Source organism: Marmota marmota, unplaced genomic scaffold (assembly GCF_001458135.2).
Source record: "Marmota marmota marmota unplaced genomic scaffold, marMar, whole genome shotgun sequence".
NCBI lineage: Eukaryota > Metazoa > Chordata > Mammalia > Rodentia > Sciuridae > Marmota > Marmota marmota.
The window spans coordinates 22,229,666-22,247,529 of NW_026000101.1; positions in this window are offsets into that span (position 1 = coordinate 22,229,666).

The following is a 17,864-nucleotide window of genomic DNA, read 5'->3' on the forward strand; positions in this document are numbered from 1 at the left end:
TTGTCCACAGAACATTCTTTGTGAAGTAAATGGACTGTAGAACCAGGAGACTACACCCTGAATGGCTTTTTATTGGAGGAAGCCTATTAGGTGCAGAAAAACAGTAACACCAAGTAAAAATATTTGCTTCTGCTTCGCTAAAATGAGCCAAATTAACAATATATAGTCTCTATAATGTTTAGAACCAAGCAGACATTTATGAAATGTTATATCACCAAGTGTTTTTTTCCCAGCAATTTAAGGAATATGTTTATAATATTTCATGGGAAAACATTTTTTTCCTCTATATATGAAGAGATCAGTTGTTTTCTGTATCATTTACATTGTATTTTAGACCAACATTTACTTCTATAGAAATGAATCTCCATTTTAATAATGGGGATTATTGAAAAAAAAGTGTAGTATGAAGAATACAAATGTAGTTTTTAGCTTTCCAAAGTGCTTTGTTTTGAAGTGTACTTTTAAGAACAACAAAAACTTACCTTACAGAATATCATCAAATTTCTCTTCATATACATTAGTAGGTTGGTAAAATCTGTAGGAACGATACAACTCTAAAAGAAGATAAAATTAACTGGATACAAATATGGATATCTAGTTTGAGGCATTAAAATGAAATCCTATATCAGAATTCATACTGTAAGTAAAATTGACAGGACTGATGAATGCTACTAGTGCGACTGATATCATTGATCCTGCAATTGGGAATAGAATGGAGAGGGCAAATACTTTTATTACAGATAACATTGGTAAGTAAAGTAGGTGATCAATCCCCTACATAACAGACACTCTAGAGTATTTTATATTAATGTTGTTTCTATTGTAGAGAAAGGATCACATTAGCTGGAGATAGTAACATTATCCTGAATTTAAAGATGAATTCAGTAGTAAAAAAGCTTGGAATCATCCACAGAAAACATATGTGATAGTGTTTATAAAAAATTACAACATAATTGTAACTAAACATTATTTATTGCTACTTAATTTAACCATATTCATCTTTATATCCTGGGATTCTAGCCAGTGCCTGATATTTAGCAGGTGCTTTGAAAATGTTAAAGCAGTCATTAATGGAACATACATTACAATAATATTATCTCACTGATTTCTGGGTTGTGCTGTCTTGGCCATGGTACTAATAACATAAAGAAACTAGACAGCAAAGCATCCCCAGAAGGTTTTGTGTTCTTAGCAGCTCAAGTGGTTTGTGACCCTGAAGATGACCTGCCAGATGGAAAACATGAGAGTAATAATGATAATTGGGATCCAGATCAACAAAACTAACTTGCAAGTGAGCAAGAATGGGTAAAGTCATTACTACAAAAACAACAAAAATAACAATAATACCATAAATACCTTTCAGTATAAAATCATCTGTAAGTACATTATGACTAAAACTGAGTAAGGAAATTTAAAAATGTACCTTCTGTTCATATTATTTTTCCTATTATTTGTAAATGAAATGTTGGTGGAACGATATGAATACTGTTAGAAATTCTTGGCGTTTCAGCTTGTTTTCAGGTTTTTCTTATATATACCTAATTTGTGGTGATTATGCATTAAAATGCATTGAACAAGCTGAATATTCTTCTTTTAAATAAATATTTGAATTTTGTACCTCATTTTTAGTGTAGTGAAAGTTCTGGTTAAATTACATGAAGTGTTTGGACTAAGACAGTGGCCTTAGGATTTCAGTGTCTGCAATTTTGGTACCTGTGGTGTCTCTTACCATGAACTAATGCATTTCAAAGCATTCAGTGTTTACAATCATTTAGAGTCATTTTTGATTATCAAATTGTAAAACAATAGTCAATAAATATTAGCCTATCCTCCATTTTAAAGATTTTATAAAAATATTTTTGATGTTGACCTGACTATTGCCAGTCTTCTTGTCTGTACCAGATCAGTAAACTTCTGTGACTAACACTGGAAATGAATTAATTACTATGTAAACATAAAAAAATTTGAAATATTTTAAAATTAGAGACAATGCCCTGGCAATTAATTAGCATATATTTTGGAATGCTTGAAAAACTTAATTTTTAAATTTTTATAATTTTTCATAATTAATGTGGAAGTTTCAAACAAATGAAAATATATATTTTAAAATAAAAAGCCCACAACTCTTCATATTATAATGTCCTTATTTGCTTTCCCTTCACTCATCTTGCTTTTATTTTTGTGTTTGAATTATTTGAGATTAGCACAAGCCTGCAGAGTAACCATGTTGGCATTATTCTTGCTAATTAATCAAATGGTACTTCCTACTTATTTTAATTATACGAACTAAAAGAGTTATTTTTAGAAAAATGTTGGGAATAAATAAATACTATTATATTCAGTATCTTTACACTGCTTTTTAAAAATTGCTCTCCTTTTTTGAACCATAAGGATATATTTTACGATTCATTTTATTGCTGAGATGTTAAATAGAAAAGGATAGTAACAAGTCAGTTTACACAAATTTTGTTTTAATTAGTTTTTTTAGTAATTTACAGTAATTACTAGCAACTAAATATGTTTAATTATTATACTAATTTTTGTATACTTTACTCTAGTTATATAAGCCATCTGTCTGATGAGTTTTTAATCTGTTGCTTGTGGTAACAGGCACAAGATTATGGTTGAACACTGACTGCTCTTTAACAATTTTCTTTAACAATACAGTTCACAGTAAAACTGATGGAGTGTAATGCTCTTCTTGAAAAATTGAAATGTATACTTTTCCATTTTGAAACTATATTAGATACTCAGAATATTACATTTATATAGCAAATGAGATGCAATTTATATATATATATATATATATATATATATATATATATATATATATATGTATATAAATACTATAAATACATACATATGTATATACACATAAAGTCTTACTTTTCATTTCTACAGAAAATAAATTTATTTTCCAGTTGTAACACCCACTGACAAGATGCAAATTTATAGTTTGTATCTATGTTGTTTTGTTTTAATTATGTAAGTGCATGCAAAGGCTAAAGAAAAGTAGTTTAATGTACTCTTAATGTACTATCTTTTTCAAAAGGTTACTAAGTTCTTTTGCGACATAAATTTTAGTTGTTTGGACTTAGTAAATAAAAAAGGTTAATATTTCTTCTGAAAAAAAAAGAAAAAAACTAGTTTTATCTTATTTTTAATTTTGAGTTTTTAGATATTTTGCTGAACTGTAAGCAAATTGGAGTGAAAAAATTAAGAACAGAATAAATGACCAGTAGCTTGATCCATAGAGTATGCTTAGTGGTTAAAGTACTACAAGAAAATTACGGAGTTTTGTTTTAGTTTTCAATGAATAAGGGGTTGAATTGTGTTCTTGTTTTCATCTTATGAAATATAATGGAAAAAATATTCACTTCATAGGAATTTCATTTATAATTGCCTTTGCTGAATTTCACAGTCCTCTTGCAGAGTGAGGTATGACTATATATTCATTTTTAAAGATGTAACGAGAATTTTGATTTGGCTTATATGTAATGTTTTATGCAAGTACATTGATTGTGGAAGAATATTTGGATATGAAGCTGGAATACAGCGGGGAGAATACCAGACCTGTACTCAGAAACCCTGGTTCAAATTTTAGCTCTGCTTCTTTTTGTTGCTTTGTCAGAGGAGCTTCATCTCATTGAAACTCTGGGAGCATACAATGATTTCTCTGCCTATAATTTGCAATTCCTCTCTCTATAAAAACTAAACGAGGGACTATATGTGGAAATCCTTTAAAATTATGAAGTGCAATTTTATATTTATCATTTATCTTATGTACAAAGTACTATGATGAATGCCTTATCTCATTTAATTCTCAAAACAGTGATATCCAGTAGGCATTATTAGTAGCCTTATACAGTGAGTGAAAAAATTGGCATTGCCCAGAAAGTAGTGAAACCAGGACACAGCCTTGCTGAAACCACTGCTGGTAGCTAGTATGCTTTAGCATAGGATTTTACTTTTATTTTTACATTTTTTTCCAAGCCAACACATCCTAGAAATGAAGCTAACCATGTTAGTCATGAAATATTTTAGCGACAGTGTAATTCTTTTAGTTGTATTAGTCGTATTGTTCCTATGGCAGCTACTTCTATTTTCAAAATTAAAAAGACAAATTATTTAAAAAAAACCCATTGTAAAATGTAAATTGATTTTTTTCTAAATTTTTGTGAAGGTTAGCTGTATAGTGTTGTGAAATTATTTCACTACTTTAGGCATTAATTACCTCTTCCCTATCTCATAGAGTTATTTTTGTATATTTTAATTAATGTGTTTTAAGTAGGCAATGTGCAAACAACGGTTCATAGTACACAATAAACTTATGTGGCATATCGAATGCAGAAATTGCACCAGTTTTTCATATTTCATTGTATCCATACCCCTTTGCAATGGGTCTTTGCAAACCTTCCCATCAAGAGGTGGGATTTATTTCCCACACCTTGAGGCTTGTTTTGTTCCATAGAGTGCCATTTCTAACCTAAGCCTCAAAAGGACTACTATGTTCTGTTCTTTCTTTTGGATTACTGCTGCCACTATCAAAATATTTCTGAGCCATTGTAGAGGAAAATGAGACATCCTGTAGAGTAGAGCCTAATTATACACCAGTCCAGTCTGTTGTCAACCCACCAGATGTATGAGTGAGCCCAGCTTAGCTGAGCTAAGCTGAATCCAGGTAGGTGGAGCTTCTCAGTTGACCAAAAGAGCCTGTTTAGAAGAAAAAAAAGTTGTTTTAAATGCTTGCTTGTATTATGGGGTGGTTAGTGCCATAGCAATAGCTAAGTGATACCATGTGCAAAAAACAAAAAAACAGAAAAAGGGTAGGTATTATTAGGATTCTCGTATATGTAATAAACTTCCTGAAAGTGGTTAGCTAATTCAGAGGCTATATTATACATTACATACCTTACATTACCTTGACTATAAGGTAATTTAAAAAAAGATTTTCAATAAATCCATAGTAACCCAAAACCATAAAAAGGGGAGGGTATGGGAGGAAAGGGAGAGATAAGGAAAGGAAAATATAGAAGAATAAATAGAAGAAATAATTAGAGGGATTCTAGTTATGTAAAAATAGGTTTTAAAAGAAATGCATGAGATTTAAGGTAATGGGTACCTTATCAGATATAGGTAATTAATTCAATCAGCTAAATTGGGAGATGGGGCCCTTCCCAGAGAGATGGATATATTTTGAGTTTGCCTGATACTTTAGCCTTCAACCTGTGTTAGGATGCTTATGAGCAGAACTGCCCTCCCCTCCTTTCCCTCTCTCCCCCCAGAATGGAAATTTAATGTGTTTCTAAATACATGTGTTTGACAGCCCCAGTGAGGATATTAACCAAAACTCTCAGTACAATCTTGTCGACATATTAAGTGGCACTCTCTGAGAATCTATATAAAAATTTTTTTTTAGTTTTCAGAACACAGATTCTTTTCTCTTTACTATATTTAGCCAATTGCAAACACAGTTGGCCCCACTGAGCTTGAGGAAATCCTTCAACACAAAAAAGAATAAGGAACAGCGAGCTCACCTTGCTCAAATTTGGCATTGAAAGAGTGTTTTTCAATTCAGAGCAAAGATATTTACATTTGAAGATATATACTTGTCCAATTACTCTCTCCATCCTTGTTATTCACGTTGTGGTGCTTTAGATAAGGGCATGTTCCTCCACTGCAATCTTCTTATTAAATTAACTTTATTTTCAAGAAGCTCTAAAGATGAAAAGCACTCCGGATGTTAAATATCATTTAAATATTATATGAAGTGCTTCTGAAGTGTTACATTTGTAGGTAGCAGGGAAGAGAGAAACAGGTAGGCAGTTTGAACAGAAGGCTGAAGGGCAGCTTAATGGCATTCTTAAAATTTTTAAGGACTGCTTTGTGTAGGATCGCAAACAGCTATTCTCTGTTGTCCTGAGGGACTTTACAGTAGCAGAATATGAGGAAATGCCATTAAACAGCAACAGAAAGGACCCCCAAATAATAAGGTATTCTTTCAGCATAAATTAAACAAATGTTTATTGCATGACTTGTGGGTACAGTCCTGTTCCAGGTGCTCAGAATTAAATGAACAAACCAGACAAAAATTCCCATACTCCTTTTAATAAATATCCCTTCTTCCTTGGTGACTCATATGTTTTAACCCTAAGTCCGCTTCTGGTACCTGGGCCTCACTGTTACTATGGAGCCACACAATAAATGGTATTTATTGTGGTATTGTGGTCTCTGCCCCCTGATGCAAGGGAATGTTACCAGCACCAACTGGTCATCCAGGTTTCCAGCTTGTTCTTTGTGGGAGGGTTGTCAAAAGAGATATTAGGCATGTTGCATTGGCTGACTTTAAAACCCTGTGGTCTTCAATTGTAGTGAAGAGCTATCGTAACAAAACTGGCATGGCATTGGCACCAAACAGACATGAAGACCAATGGTACAGAATAGAAGACAGAAACAAACAGACATAAATACAGTTATCTCATATTAGACAAAGGCACCATAAACAGACATTGGAGAAAAGATAGCTTTTTAAATAAACGGTGCTGGGAAAACTGGAAATTTATATATAGTAGAATGAAATTGAACACCTGTCTCTCACCTTGCATAAAACACAACTCCAAGTGGATAAAGGATATATGCATTAGACCAGAGACCCTGGGCCTACTAGGAGAAGATGTAGGCCTAATTATCCATCATATCACTTTAGGAACTGATTTCCTCAACAGTACTCCAAAGTGCAAGAAGTAAAATCAAAAATCAATAAATGAATAAATGGGATGTCATCAAAGTAAAAAGCTTCTAAACAGCAAAGCAAACTATCAAGATCATGAAGAGTGAGCCTATAGAATAGTAGTATATCTTTGCCTCACAGCACTAATCTCAAGGATACATAAAAACTCAAAAAGATTATCTCTCTCTCTCACACACACGCACATACACACACACACACACAAACATACAAATAACCCATTCAAAAATGAGCAAAGGAACTAAATGGACACTTCTTGAAAGAAGAATATGAATATATGAAAAAACGTGCAACATCTCTAGTAATTAGGGAAATACAAATTAAAATTACACTGAGATTCTACCTCACAAGAGTCAGAATGGCAACAATCAAGAATACAAGTAACAATCAATGTTGGCAAGGATGTGGGGAAAATGGTACACTCATACTTTGCTGGTGGGACTGCAAATTGGTGCAACCACTCTGGAAATCAGCATAGAGATTCCTCAGGAAACTTGGAATAGAACCACCATTTGACCCAGTTATTCCCCACCTCAGCATCTACCCAAAGGACTTAAAATGAGCATACTACAGTGATGCAGCCACATCAATGTTTATAGCAGGTCAATTTACAAAAGCTAAGCTATGGAACCAACCTAGCTGCCTTTCAACAGGTGAATGAATAAAGAAAATGTGGTACATATACACAAGAGAATATTATTCAGCCATAAATAAGAATGGAATTGTGGCATTTGCTGGTAAATGGATGGAACTGGAGGCTATCATTCTCAGTAAAATAAACCAATCACAAAAAAACTAAAGGCCAAATGTTTTCTGTGATATGCAGATGCTGACTCACAATGGGCAGGGATGGGAGAGGAGCAAGGAATGGAGGTTCACCAGGTTGGACAGAGGGGAGTGCGAGGAAGGGAGGTGGAGATGGGAATGGGAAAGACAGTAGAATCAATTGGGTATAACTTTCCTATGTTCACATATGAATACACAACTAATATAACTCCATATCTTGTAAAACCGCAAAAAAGGGAAGTTATACTCCATGTGTGTATGATATGTCAAAATACATTCTACTGTCATGTATAATTAAAAGAACAAAGAAAAAAAGGACACAAAATTACATCAATAAAAGAAGTATACAGGAGGTAACGTAATTGACAATGGCTTAAGTAGACTAACTTCTAAGACAATTAATTTGCCATTTCTAATTTCAAAATTTTTCCTTCTGTTTCTAATGACATACGTGATTTTGTTGTTGGGACATTACATTCATGGACTCTGAAGAGAGAGGCTGAACCAGCAAGCCTCTCTCTTTCAGTGAACTTCTGCTCAGAATGCTCAAATGTGTAAAAGGTTGCCCCAGTTTACACATGCTACTTTCAAAGTTAACATTATGTTACCTGTTGTTCAGTGATCTTCTTCCATTAGCTTTAACCCAGAAAATTTTTAGTATCTTCAGGCTCCATAGAAGTGATGAACACTCTTTATTTTTTTAAAAAAATATTTTTTTAGTTGTAGGTGGACACAATGCCTTTATTTTTATTTATTTATTTTTATGAGCTGCTGAGAATCAAACCCAGTGCCTCACCCATGCTAGGCAAGCGCTCTACCACTGAGCCACAACCCCAGCCCCACTCTGAATGTTCTTTAAAAAGCATTACTCAGAGAACAATGTCAAGGAAAGACCTAAGGGAGCTGCTGATCTACCCTTCTGTCCACACTTGCAGAAGATTTGTGTTAAAAACCAAGAGTGGGCTTTATACTGTTAAAAAATAACAAACAACCATTATTATCCAAATGGTTATAACTTTCATATAACTCTCTCCAAGTAATACATCATCAGGGAGAAACTGATGGAGCTCTTTTATTTTCAAAGTTAGGCACACAAATATTTTTGATTTCCTGATGATAGATAAGTAATAGAGTCAATTGAAGTATCATAATAGTAATAGAAGACATACTATTAATTGTAAAACCACCTTATAGTGAATATTCACTTTTTACTATAAAGAAACCATTACTGATTTTCACAGTAACCCCAGGAAGTTAACATTTTAGTTCCTATTGCATAGATGAATAAGTTAAGCCTCTTGAAGTTTGGTCAGTTTTTCAGGGTCATACTTGAATGTTGCCTAATTCTAAAACTCTTTCTTTTATCCCTTGCTGTTACATAAATGCTAACTTTTTACAGATAGCAGTTACTTTGACACTATGAGTGCCAAGTATTTCCTCTATAGATGTTGATCCTGCTGTTAGGGAGTAAATTCTAGCCAGATCCACCAATGGCAAGAAAGTAACACAGTAGATAAAAGGCCAGCCAATTGTGGAATACACATAAATGTTCTCATACTGTCCTGTTGTTGTTTGTTGTTGGTTTTCCCAACTTCCAGTTCCTTCCTATTTTATTGTCTTGGATATTATGATTATAAGCTCACTGAACTTTTGCACCAGTGTTTCTGTATTTCTTATCTGTTTTCCCTCTATCCATTATTTGATAGAAATTGACTGAATGTTTCCAAGATAGCCCCAGGGCAGCTCAGATTCTTTTTACTCTTGGAATGATTCCTTCATGGAGGAAAGGTATGGATTGGGGAAGGATGCCTAGAAAACGTGTGTGACCTTGTATAGGGGAAGCAACCTAGAGAAGCAGGCCATAATTTATCCATGATACTTAATGTTGTGGGATGATTTAGGTAGAATACAATAAGGACATGTCAGGTTTATATTGTCTTTTGCCTGCTAAGGTAGACTGAATTTTAAAATTACTGGATTGCTGGTTTCTGGGTACAATGATAACATGCTAGACCCAGAATAATATTGTAAGGAATAAAACTTGAATGATAAAAAATACACACACACACACACACACACACACCCCTCTTACATATAGCATGGGAAAAGTGCTGTAGTCTAGTAAATTGTATATGTTGTTCATGATCAGCTTGTTCTTTATAGCCATAGGTACAAATAGTAGTTTGTTGAAACAAAAGGAAATAGGAGCTAAAATATATATCAGAGATTCTTGTTTGCTCTTCATTTTAATGTTTGTGTATATTAAAGAGAAGAAGAAAAAGTGTGTGTCTATATGTGTTTCATCCTTGGTTCTGGGTGAATGAGAGATCAGATAGGGTCATCCCCTTTGCCCCAATATACTGTTGGCTTGTACTTCACTGCTGCCTTCCGTCTACCTGCCCACTTATTGATCCTTTTGCATTTTTTGCTCATTCAAATTCATGAACTTAATGTGTTTTTCAGCAAAGTTGTTTAACTGAATTGCTTCCTTTTAACTATCACCTGATTGAATTTCAAGTGTTGCTTTTTCAAAGTAAATCATTATAGAACTTTAAAAAAGAATATTTTAACAATGTTGACTTGAAAATATAACGGTGACTATTGCCTTGGGCCCACTTTATGTTGCAAGATATTATCTGTTGTAATTTGTCATGGAAATATAGGGCAAAAATACACATATACATGCACTCTTTAGGAGTATACCTTAGTGAAGTAGTAGATGACACACATAAGTACTCAGAAATAAATACAATGGTAAGAAACTGAGTGGTCTGTATAGCTAGTAGTATCTTAAAATATTTCTAGGTTAACTAACACTGCAACTATGTGCTGTTTGGCAGTGAGGCTTTCTGGGATTCTATACAGTGGTACTTGTCTAAAAATCCACCTTATTTTGCTCAAAGGTCATCAACAATAGAATCAAACAGCAAGGAGTGAGTTTGACAAAATTGGCATCACAGAAATGATGAAAGAAAGCCTTATCTTAGAATATTTTTAGGTTGAGTAGAAAGAAATATTTTATCATTTCATCTTCCTAGGAGCTTAAGATCAGCTTCTTTATGCAAGTTCTCTGGCCCTAAGTTTGAACCTTGCTTATGTCAATAGCCTCTGATAACTTAGCCTACGTAGTTCTTTGTGCCTAGCCACAGAAGCCTTCCTCTATTTGTTTTGAACATCATAATCCTTTGTTCTTGAGTGATGCACTGCTTCTTCTTTCTGGAGGGATTTACCTATTTAGTTAATCCTATCCTTCAGAACTGTACTTAAAAATTACTTCTTTGAGGAAATACCTCTTCCATCTCATCACAATAGGATTCCCTTTCTATTCTCATAGCTTTAATAAGTATTTTGTATAGGTCACAGCACAATGGATGTGAAATATACATTGTATTGTCAGTATTTACTGCCTTTTTTTGCTAGGACATAAAATAAGGTGGATTGTGATAACTTTAGATTTGTTTCACCATCTTTTGCTCCTCTGTGCCTAATATAACAATTACATGCATTTGGTGCTTGGTACATACTTATTGGTTGATTGGATGAGCAAATGGATGGGTGAATTTATGAATGCACAGGCAAGTTCAAGGCCAAGAAGCATAGAAAGAGAAAGCAACTTATAAAAGGGGTAGGAGGAGAGCAAAAAAGGAAATCAATAGAATAGATATAGAAAGGTAGGAGAATAGTGGGAGGTAATGATGGAAAATGTTTAATATTTGGAAACTATTTGGAAAAAATATGATTGTGATTTTAGACCTTGATAAGAAAGAGAGAGGAGAGCAATGTTTCCTTTTTAAATTTTAACTTAATAAAATACCTTTTCTGCCATTCCCTGGGCATTTGGGGTATGTTGGCAGAGCTTTCAACAGATGAGTCTAACACTATATCCATCACCTTTCTTTTAGGACCCTTAGGTGGTAAACCGCTTTTCAGAAGATTTCAGGAAACTAACAATATCTAAAGTGTATTCTTAGAAAAGAAGGTAGAACTAATACCACCAATTAGTGTTAAAGAAACTAAGAGATGAAAATATATTAAAAAAAATCTTTTTTGTACCATCGAAAAGAAGAACCTTGGATGTGGGTTAAGATCTAGATAATACATTCCTGGGACAAATCTAGGTTTTTTGGGTTCCTGAAGATTGTACACTTTGAGAGTTTTCTTTAAGAATTCTAATATAAAATCAGATATAGGACTTTGGGAAAGATCTGTGAAAATAAGGGCCCTGAAACTTAATTAACTGCATTAAAATTTTGCTGTTGCTCAGCTATGTTCTTATTGGTTGGGCAAATTTTAGGAAGTACAATTACCTCTTTAAACTTAATACTTTCTTCTATGTAAAATGGGACTAACTATATATTATAGTAAAAGACTGGTGTGGTTTTAAAATTTTATAAATTTCAGGAAAAAAATACCTTGTAAGCAACTGTGATAGGATTACCATAGCTGCTATTATGATCTTAGTTTATTTTGTTTGTGGTCATACTTATATCACATGTTTTACCATTTTAGTATTTCTCCCAAGGAACTTAGACTTGCTGACCAATATTTGAATCTTTTTTTCACTGACCCTCATTTATTTGTGGTGGTCATGCTCATTAAACTTTGAGCACTAATTACAGCTATGCTGATTCAGGTATGGACCTAGGCCAACTGACTGGCAAGAGCTAAAAATACTCAACCCCCCTCAGTATTGCTGAAAGTTTTTTTCTTGATTCTAATGCCTACTTGTCAGTCAAATGATCATTTTTGTATTGAGGGAATGGGATTATTTGATAACTCCCTTTCCCTTACTGCTGCTGGTTCTTGTCAGTCTGTTATAAAGCCAAAGGGAAAAAAAAATATTTGTAATAAAAGTAAAAAGTTGCATTGAAGCTTGTAGGGATTTCAGTTATGTTGTTACATAACATCTGTCCATTTAACTTGATAGTTGTCTCATATTTCTGCACTTCCTAGCAGCATTCCCTGGGGGCTGCAATTCTTTGAAACAAATTATTATATTTTTATTTTTCTCTTAGATCCTGGGTTTCCTGCACAGAATGTAATTAGATAAGCTCTCTCCCATAAGCATAAATATAAGGACAGACACGTGAGATTAAGCACAGCTTGCATAATATACCCTTTATATGTACTCATTTTGGATGTTGAAGAGAAGCCCAGTGTTCTTCCTCCTCATCTTAGCACAACTGTGAGTGTGGGGGTGTGTGTGTGTGTGGGGAATGTAAACAGAAGTAGCCAAACAAAAACAGGAGGGAAACACTTCTCCTTAGATTGTTTCTGATTATCTTTTTTGTGTGTAGTTCTGGGGGTGGAATCTGGAGCCTCATGCATGGACATGTGCCCTACCACTAAGCTATAACACAGCCTATTGTATCTATTTATCTACCTCTTCTGTCCGGTTGCCCTACAGATGTTAGCTCAGTCTCAGTCCCAACAAAGGATATCTGTCTCTGAGACCATTAGGGTAGTCCGAGATGAGGAGAAAACAAGAGTGAGGGATGATAACAGAAAAGACCGTGTGCCACTGGGTGAGATACCTAAGTTTTCTCACATGTAAAATAATCATCATAACCATCACCCAATAGGATTCTTGTGACGATTGACTATATTAATAAACACTGTTAACACGCCAGAAATTTTCTAATGGCTCAATATCTGTCCCTCACACAACAGTTTTTGGTTAGAGTACACGCAAGCATGAGCCAGAGAAAAATGCTCAGTGAAGACTCCTAAATGGGTGGAGCACAGTGGAGCACACCTGTAATTACAGTGGCTTGGGAAACTGAGAGGAAAAGATCACAAGTTGGAGGCCAGCCTCCACAACTTAGAGAGACCCCCCGCCAAACACACACAAGCGCGCGTGCGCGCGCGCGCACACACACACACACACACACACACATACACATTCCTGAATGAAGATCTAGGTGCAAGGCGTGCTGCCTAGGTCTTGGCTTTAGGGCATAAAGGTAGAAAAAGAAGCATGGGGAAAAAGAAAATGAAATGCTATTATACAAAAAATACAAAGATTAATTTTTATACTCAAGATTCTTTCTGTTGAAAGCCTCAGATGTGCTTTTTGAAATAAATTCCCTCAGGGCTCACGATCTGAAGAACTTGGTTAAGGGTAGGTTCTGAGCACCCTGAGATGTGTCCACCTCAGCACTGAGTTTTAGAACTGGTGCTCAAAGTGTTCAGTAAGTACATAATCCCCTAGAGGCAGTGAAATAGCTATTTCTTTAAGGAGCAGAATTAGGACTCAGTATGGCCACATTTTTATATCTGTGAAAGCTAGTTTAAAAATAGCAGTCCATTGATTTCAATGAACAATACACACTGAGGTAGAAGTTGCCATTATTAAATGAATGGCTCAGAGACTAAGTGATTTTGTCTAGGATCACAGAAATAATAAATGGCAGAGCTAAGATTCAACACTGGTCTGGCTGATTCCATAACTACTACCCTGAATTATTTCAGATTTTTAAAAATAAATACTTTAAAATCATCCAGCAAAGCATTCTTTAACTTTGTCCAATCTCATCTGCTACTAGTAAGTCTCTCCCTGTGCACATGGACGCTGTAGGCATCTGATGTACACCTGAGATACATTTATAACCTGGCTGTCCAGATCCCGAGTCATCTCATTATGAACTTCCTTTCTTCATAATTGTGATGAAGCGATCCAGTCATGTTCAGCAAGTAGGAAACTTCAGGAGACTTTTAAATTTCATTCTTCATGATAATAGATTGGTTTTGTTGCCATGAGACATGAAAGGGATGGTCCAAGTAACTGCATTTAAGATTATGTTTTTTTAAAAGCTTTGTTGAAAGACTTTAATGGAAACTTTTGTTAAACTTTTGTTAAACAGAACCAGTTTAAACCTAGGAATGGGATGTAGCTTGAGGTGCTATTCTTGGAGCAGTGTACTTCAAAAGGATACAAGAGGAAGGTTTGCGAACAGTAAGACCCAGTATATTTTACTCTGTACTTTAGCTCAAGAAAATTTGATTTCACTTTCTCACAATATGGCATAAAGGATGCCAGCTGGTGGAACTTACTTCTTATTTATCATCCATGCCTTGGGGAGGGTAAATGATGAGTCCCAGGGAAAAAAGGAAAACACATGGCATAGAATATTATTTCAAACAATGTGAAACTTCAAAAGCAAAGTACAAAACAGATCATCTTATTTAATTTCAAATGCTTACTCAAAACAAGGAAAGTAATTACTCTTTTACATTAATATTTTTATTTTTAGATTAAGCATAATCTAATTTTAAACATACTTGAAATTGTTAACTGAGACATATAAAATCAATGCTTAATCTATGTAAGATGCTTAAACTATGCAACTTATAATGTATAAATAAACAACATTATAAATTCTTTGTATATTTATTTTGAATTCACACTTTCTTGGCACAGAGTAATATATATGCAGAGAAAGGAAAAAAAATTGAAATAATGCAGAAATACTAGTCTCAGTCATTATGTCAGTGTGGCAAAATAGGTACAAATTTACTCTTATTTTCTGATATTTTAATATCCTTCTTGCCCTAGATAGATATTCTCACAAGTTACAGATGTATAATGAATTTCAATTATTGTTTCATAAATATGTGTGGACCTTTTGGGGGATATAAGCCAAGATTTTTCCTTTGAGATTTTAAATTAGATCTCATTCTTTAATCATGGCACTTAAAATATCTTAAAAAACGGATTTCAAATGGCTATCATAGCTTAGTAGGTTTAATCTGACGCATAAATTCCAAGTGGCAGTTAATTGAGATAGACTGGAAGAGATATGGTATTATGGTTTAGATCTGTAGGGTCACCCAGAAGCTCATGTGTTAAATAATGCAAGAAGGATTAGAGGTGGAATGATTGGGTTATGAGATCCTTAGCCTTGTATTAATCTCCTGATAAGGATTAATTGGGTAGTGCCTGTAGCAGGCAGGTTGTGGCTAGAGGAGGTGGGTCATTGGAGGTGTGCCCATGGGATATATATTTTGCTTGTTGAGAAGAGTTCACTCTCTGCTTCCGGGTGCAATGTTTTAGAGCTGCTTTCCTCTGCCACACTCTTGTGTGATGACCTTTGGCCTTATCTCAGACCCCTAGGAACTGAGCCAACCACCTATAGACTGAGACCTCTGAAACTGTGAGACCCAAATAAACCTTATCTTCTCTAGTTATTCTCTTCAGGTCTTTTTGGTAATGGTCAGGAAAAAGCTGACTAAAATACATGGTAATATGTAATTAGAAGTGGCTGGAGTTTTTTCTTTCATCTATTTTTTTTTCCTTCCTGTAACCACCTTTGATTGTCCTACTGCATCAAGAAACTAAAATCTCATGGAGATGAAAGCAATTGACTGGCACCTCTATGGTAGTGACTTCCTGTTAGAATTACTGTACAAACTGGGAAATCCTTTTAACTGCAATGATTCCAGTCTCCTGCATCCATGTGAATAAAATAAAATGTGTTTGATATTAATAAAAAAACTGAAATGAAGCAGAGTTGGAAAAATACTAACTTTATCATAGCTGCATTATAAGTGATTTTTTTTTTTAAATGAAAGTGGTCAAATAAATGCATCTTGGGGTAGCAATTCCAAGAGAGTATCAGGAGACTCTTCCAATCTTGGCTAGAACACTTTCCCCAACATAGCACAACTGCTTTGGTCTTTTGGGTGACAGTGTATCTGTGTGTGTGTGTGTGTGTGTGTGTGTGTGTGTGTGATTGTGTTGTGCATGCACACGCATGTATTAGGGTTTGTAAAGAGAGACTACTTTTAAATTACAGCCTAAGACTGATCATTTCAACAGAAAAAAAAAAAAGGTCAAATTTAATTGCTATGTAAATAGGTCCTGGGTAAGTCATGGATGGTCCAAGGGGTCCAGGTGTTTTGCTGTTTTTTTTTTCCTTCCTTCCTCCTTACCTCCCTCCCTCTCGCTTGTCTTTATGTTATAGATTTGTGGAAGAAGGACTCATGACCAGGAGCAGTATTTGGAGCACACTGGTATCCAGGGTGTGTTCCCTGTTATCACGTTGCTCTAGCATCAGCAGCACTATGGAGATTGTTTTTCTTCTGCAAATTTGCATTGTTATTTTATAGTTACAATTTTATTTATATTTAATTTCAGTGATTGGTAAATGTTTCTTTCATAAGTGACCAAAATATCTTCTTTCCTTTTAAGGAGTTCTTTCCTGTTAAGACAGTAATCCAGAGTTCTGTTTTCAGTAACTTTATTTGACAAAATAATTCTATTTAATTGGGGCATTAATTTAAAATAAGTTTTAAATTAACTGGGACTGACTCTAAGTTCTGATTTGTAAGTAAACTGAGGAGAGCTATCTCTGAATAATTGGTAATTAATGAGATATCAGTGCTTGGTTGGATTCATATTAAATAAGTGAGTAGATTGAAAATATCACCTATGATTGCTAAATTATAGTATCATTGGCTATTATCCTCCATTACAGCTTTAATAATAACTATATGAAATATTTAATCACATATGATTTTGTCAAAATCTACCAAGTTTTTACTCTTTGAAAGGATATTTAATGAGTTTAGCCATAACCCTTAAAGACTTTTTTTATCTTCTTTTTGGTGACATATGCACTATTTTACTTTTAAAAGAACCAATAGTATTTTTCATATTATAATCACCTATTTTCTTTGAAGGGGAGATGAACTTGTTTATGCTTTGATATTTTTATTACATAAGTAATATATGAGTATGCATTACAGAATTCTCAAGAAATGTGTAGAATAAAAGAGGAAATTTTCTGATTTTTCTACTTCCTACTTTATAAGAATTGCAAATTGTTCTCATATGTCTTTCTAGTACTTTTCTTTCAATTATATAATATAGTTATATATCATTTTTAAGAATCTAAGTGCCATCATATGATACATATTCTATGGACTTTGCTTTTTCTATGTATCAATATATGTGGAATATTTTCCTTACAAGACATGTTGTTCTACCCCTTTGTTGACAAGAACAATAAATATGTGGAATATTAGCATTTGAAATTTTTGTGTATATGGACAAACTATACTTTGGAGAAATTTATACTGAAACTAAAATAAGTGGAATGGTTTTCCTGTGTCACACCAACATCATGTAATATCAGTCATTAAGTTTGAGGTGTTAAAGATCTCATATTTATTATTTTACTTTACATTTCTCTTTAATTTTAATTGCTTTTGTGTTGTTTTCACATATTTATTGGACACTTGTATTTATGTTGTGGATTTCATTTATTTTGTATGTAGTACTGGATCTTCTTACATTTATTTCCAGGAACTATTTTGTGTTCTGCATAGT